Here is a 5,989-nt window from a genome sequence, read left to right on the forward strand (position 1 = left end):
GGGTTGGTTCAAAATCCCTTGGAATTCAAAAATTTTTGACCTTGGTAGAATGTGCATCATAAGCATTTGTCATTTATTTTCGCTTTTTGATTGCTTGACAATATTGAAAGCTGCAATGAATAAAAACAAGAACTACGATTGTAATAGTAGTAAAAAGCTTTTTTTTTTTGCCCCACTTCCTTCTTGGTTTTATTGCACAATTAACGAAATGTTCCTGTTCTCAACAAAATCAAGGATGGTAGTTTTAGTAATAGTAATGATAGTTGCTATAGTACAAAGTGGCAGGAGTCAAGAGACTCATGATTAAAGATGTTTATTAAGGAAGTTTTAGTCTAATTGACTAGGTATGTTTAAAATCATGAAACTTTACTTAACACATTTGTATAATATTTTTACAAGATTTTTATCATAAACAGTACCTTATCTTATCCTATTCTTGACTCTCTTATTGATTGCATTTTTAGAACTTTTCAAATTCTGATTTCTAGTCAAGATAGCAAATCTTATTCTATGTATGGGCCTATAGTTTATCTGATATACATTTTTTTTTTGGATGGAGTTATGTCTTTGGTGGCTTATTGTGTTATAGTTGATACCTTCAGCTTGTGTAAAACAGTGTAGGTACAATAGTTCCCTTTCCGAGAAATGGGACTTTAGTTTTGGACATAAATTTTTTCCTTTGGCTGCTCATTCTTTTCGTTCTGAAATAGTTGTTTAGGGAAAGGTGGTCATGATGCATGAAGGGGTAACTGCTAGGTAAATGGTGATGGCATTTTAATTCAGATAGTGTTTTCTTTTCTGGAGGTCAACTTTGAGTTCACATGGGAATTGGGATACTTGGGAGTTGCCAGTTCATATGGAGTGGGGGTTTGGAAGGGTGTGCATAAAGGTTTCCTTGTTCTGTTCAGATGTGAAGTCTCTTTCAGTTATGACATGGATTTTGTGAGTTATGGCATTAAATCCATATGCATCACTGCAAAAAAGGTAGAGAATTCTTCCTTTGTTTTGCAGTCTATTCTGTGTGGTGATTTTCCTGGAGGAATAGAACTACAGAGAATTGATGTTTAAAACATTGAGAATGCTTGAGTAAATTCATTCCTTGCATTTTCTTTCCTCCATTCCCTTTTCTCTATCGTATGTCTCTCCTTCTTCTGATTCATCCTGGGTTTGGCGCAATATTCTTTCCTCTAGATCACTTGCCCTCGGAGCCATCTCCATCAGCATTGGGAATGGATCCTCGACTGTTCTTTGGCTTGCTCCTTGGCATCCATTTGGTATTCTCTCCTCTATTCTTACCCCCAGGATTATCTACTCCTCTGGGCTGAATAGATCTGCAAAGGGTCTCCTCTATTATCTCCAATGGCTCCTGGTGCCCCATCTTCATCCTCCCCCTCCCCTCCTCGACATCTGGTCCTCTCTCCCTCCCCTTCCTCCTGGCCTCCGCGGAAGAAATGACAAGTTTATTTGGCTTCCCTCTCCTTCGAGTTCGTTTTCCTCTTCTTCTGTCTTTGCCTGGAATTACATCCGATCTCCTATCCCCCTTATCCCTTGGCACAACATTATCTGGTTCAAAGGCCACATTCCTCACCATAGTTTTACAACCTAGCGCGCTATCTTTAACTGTCTTCCTACCAAGTGCATCCTTATTTATAGTCACATTCAGGTTCCTCCTACTTCTTGTTTTGTTGGAATGGTACTGAAGATATCAACCACCTTTTCTTTTCTTGTCCCTTCTCCTCCTCTATTTGGAAAAGGGTGCTTCACAATTTTTGGCTATCCACTAGAGCTATCCTTCCTTTTAGCAGGGAATGGATTTGGATTGATATGACTTTTGGGGGTTCTACCATCTGTGACATTGTTGGAAAACTTGATTTTTATGTTACCATTTCCCACATCTAGATGGAGCGTAATCTTTGTAGATGGATGTCCAATTCCCAAACTTATGTTGTGATTTGGAAAGCCATCTACTTTGATGTCAACTCCAAGCTTGCCTCCTCAGGCATCGCTCTATTTGAAACTCCCTAAAGAACATGCTCATTGTTGCTTCCTGGTGCTTGCTTTCCTCTTCATTGCTTATGGATCCCCCGGCCCCTGGTTGATGTTTCCCCAATCCTAATAGGTTATTTCCTTTTGGGCTTGCTCCTCTAGGCTCCCCCCTCTTCTCCTTTGTGGTAATGAATTTTTTATCATCTCCTCCCCACCCCCCCCCAAAAAAAAAAAAAATTCCTTGTGAATATTTTTCTGGTGGGAAGTCAAAGTGCTAATCACTACAAAATTGCAGTCAAGTTTATTGAGTTAGAAGATCTGGTTTTGGGCCTTTTGGCTAATGAATAACATAGTTGTCAAGGCCAAGAATTAAAGTATCGGTATCGGTCGCCGTATCGGTCAGCCAAAATTAAGATACGTATCGGAGGGTATCGCATTGTATTGGAGATACGCTAAAGATACGCACATAAATGGATAGGTATCACTTTTTTTTTATACACTTTTGCATGAAAAATAGTTAAAAAAAGCTATACATAACATGTATTATGCATAAACAGTAAATTGAGAGTATCGCACTAAGAATCCAAGGTTTGTAGTTGTCCCATAAATGTAAAATCCTTGTTCCCAATCTTGATTTCTACTTTAATTAGAGAGAAAAATGGTTGGCAGCAACTTTGGAACAAAAACACCTCAAAAAATTGTGTTTTTCTAAAAAATTATCCATCTTGGCTATTTTATGACCGTATCGTTACGTATCAGTGTGTATCGGTCCAAACACACCGATACGTACCAATACATACTGATACATATGGAAACGTACATTTCACTTTGATTTTGAATTATCCATTGAGTATCGGTACGTATCGATGCGTATCGGTGTGTGTTGGTGGTGTATCGGTGCTTATTGGTATGTATCGTAAGATATGTATCGATACAAAAGGGTTTTAAGAATTCCATGTATCGTATCGGTCTGTATACCGATACGGTACGATACAGACCGATACTTTAAACCCTGGTCAAGGCGTTTCTTAGGCAATGACTAGGCATCCAGGCGGCCTAGTTGGTTTTTGGGTGCATGTCGCCTTATTGTAAAGCGCAACACTTATTTATATCAAATATCAAAAGTTATTTAAGATATTATTTATAAATAAGCAAATACCCCCTATTTGAAACTAATAAAGATAGTTTAAAAATCAAATTCCAAAGGGATAAAAAGTCAAACCCCCATCCAAGAACAAAAACTGGATTTTTTGGTTTTAGGGGCGATTTTCAACTTTCAAATACTGGAGTTTTTCTCAATTTTGAAAATTCTGTATTTATCATGGTAAAACGTTGCTAAAAACCAAAAGCCCAATAGAACAATCTTTTATTTTGATGTTTATAAAATTATTTTCATTCAGGAGATTTTAACAACATTTACGCATTTAAAGATAAGTTTAATTGGAACATAAATTTGTCATTACAACTCTGATTTAAGTAATCTTAGAGACTTGTTGGAGAGATGGTTTTGTACTCTACCTAATAAAAAATGTCTCATGTAAAAATAAAATTATTTGATTTGTCAAACTTATTAGAGAACAAGAACATTTCGTTTTGTGCTTTACCTAATACAAAATGTCTCATGTAAAAATAAAATTATTTGATCTGTCAAACTTATTAGAAAACAAGAACATTTCTCTAAATGTTGATTTTTGATGACTTGATGTGACTTAATGTTGATTTTTGATGGTTTGATGTGGCTTAATGTTGATTTTTGATGATACAAGGTATATGTAGTGTAGCATACTAAATATTTTAGAAAATAGGGCAAATAAAAAATAACACTTGGGCAACTTGCATGGTTCAAAAACTTAGCTATATCTAGCCAAAAGCTTGGGTATTTCTTTTTTTGTTTTTTTACCAAAACCAAATGGCATACACAAAACACAAAAGTACATAATGTCGGTCATTTTTGTCATTTCGTATTGAAATTTTGATCATTTTGGCCCGTAAAATGCACTATTTGGTCCAAATTTTGGCCATCTCAGTCATTTCGTTTTACTCATTTTGCTAATTTCGGCCACTTCAGCCATTAGCCCCCCAAAATGACCAAGGGAAATATATGGAAAAAAGCACACTGTTTCGGTGAAATTTCGGTGTTTTTAGAGCCACCGAAACACCAAAATGAAACGAGTTATTGAACCTTGGCAACTTGGTTGCCTAAGCGCTTAGGCCCCTCTCCACCGCCTTGGGTTGCATTGCCGCTCTGACAACTATGATGAATAATGACCCTCATGAAAGTTGCACTTTTAAGGAGGAATGTCTCGGAAGTTAATTGGAGTTTATTTTCCCTGCATTTTTGTGAAGTCGTGTTGCCGCTTTGACAACTATGATGAATAATGACTCTCATGTAATGTAAGTTGCACTTTTAAGGAGGAATGTCTCGAAAGTTAATTGGAGTTTATTTTCCCTGCATTTTTGTGAAGTAGTTGGCTGTGCTGAACATGTTAGCAGAATTGCTAGGAGCTCTAGTTTTATTTTTTATTTTTTAAATATTTTTTATTTTTTATAAATGTTTATTGATTGAAAAAGGAGAAAGGTTTAATATAGTGATACAGAGCATACACCCATCCAGTCTTAGATCACCTTAAAGAGATAAATCCAATAGAATTACAACATCCAAGTAAGGGTACATAGTAAGGCATATTGTCATATAATATGCTACAACCATTAGCACATCTCACAAAGGAAAATCGTTCCCAACACCAATCCTAGGTCAAGTCAAGCAATCTTTTCTTTTGCCAGTCCATCAGCCATACCATTTGCACTTCTCAGAGTGCATTGGAAGGTAAGACACTTTTGGACTATTAGATCCTAATTGTACAAAGGGGGTGTGTATATTGCGATTGTCTCTTTTCTGGATTCCTCATCCAGCTCACTACATTTGTTGAATTGCCTCTACAATTGCAGGAGACCACCCTTTGTTACTTAAGAAATCTGTTCCCTCTTTGATAGCCATCAGTTCTGCTCTGTTGAGTCGCCTTCCCCAATTTGGACCATTGAAAACCCCACCAACTTTCTCATCATTGAACCGAATACACCCCCTATGCCTGATGGCCCAGGTTTCCTCCATTGAGCATACATCGACATCCAGCTTTGGGACGCATTCAGGAAGTGGCTGCTGTAAGGCTACCCTATGCTGCCTTGCCTCCCTCGAAAAAAATCAAAGGCCACCAATCACTATCCAACTGCTCAGCCGCAATGTCTCAAAACTCCTCTTCTGCCTTAGCCCAAGTTGCCACCTTGCGTTCGACCTGTAATCAATGATTTCTGAAGCATCTGACCCATGGCCATTGAAAAGTCTTGCGTTTCTCTCCTTCCAAATTCAGTAACCGTCAGCACCCCAACTCCTATGCAGGTCGATGTAGTTCAGAAAAACAAGAAGGGCAGCAGCAAACCAAACCATCAAACTGGACCAAGAATGGACTAATATGTGTAATTTTCAGTGTCCGATGGGTTATATGGGCTATGGGCTTTATACTTGTATGGGTCAATTTTATAAGCCCAAATGTTAGGGATTTAAGTCCTATACGGGATTAAGTAGTTAGTTTCTATCTTATGTTTTTTAGTCATTTAGAATATTAGATTTCTATATTTTGAGTTTCTATTTCCTTGTAAGTTTTATTTAGTTTATATTTTGTAATTCTCTCCATTAGCGTAGGGGAGTTTGTATTTTTGTAACAAGGAAATTTATAAATAAGGGGGGAGGCATTTCCTAGCCTCACACAAGTTTATAGCCATGAATGAGTGCTTTGTGCATGTGTGTGAGCGTGAGAGACACCCATGCTGTGAGAGACAGCAAACCTAGGTGAGATTTCAAGGTGGAGATCAGTGAGAGGCCATATCCTAGTTGGTGGGAGACCAACATATCCTTCTTTATGGATCTACTGCTGGATAGATACCTTTGGCAGCTAATCCTCTTGATAGTACGGTAGTAGCGTCTAAATGTGCAAATGGCAAATGT

General features: G+C 37.6%; 1 protein-coding gene across 1 annotated transcript in view; it reads left to right on the forward strand.

Moving 5' to 3' along the window:
* Nucleotides 1-5,989, forward strand: part of LOC122061620 (protein transport protein Sec24-like At4g32640) — a 34,061-nt gene that overhangs the window by 7,247 nt on the left and 20,825 nt on the right. The gene's annotated exons all lie outside the window — the stretch shown is intronic.

This window comes from Macadamia integrifolia, chromosome 14 (genome assembly GCF_013358625.1).
Source record: "Macadamia integrifolia cultivar HAES 741 chromosome 14, SCU_Mint_v3, whole genome shotgun sequence".
NCBI classification, from domain to species: Eukaryota; Viridiplantae; Streptophyta; class Magnoliopsida; order Proteales; family Proteaceae; genus Macadamia; species Macadamia integrifolia.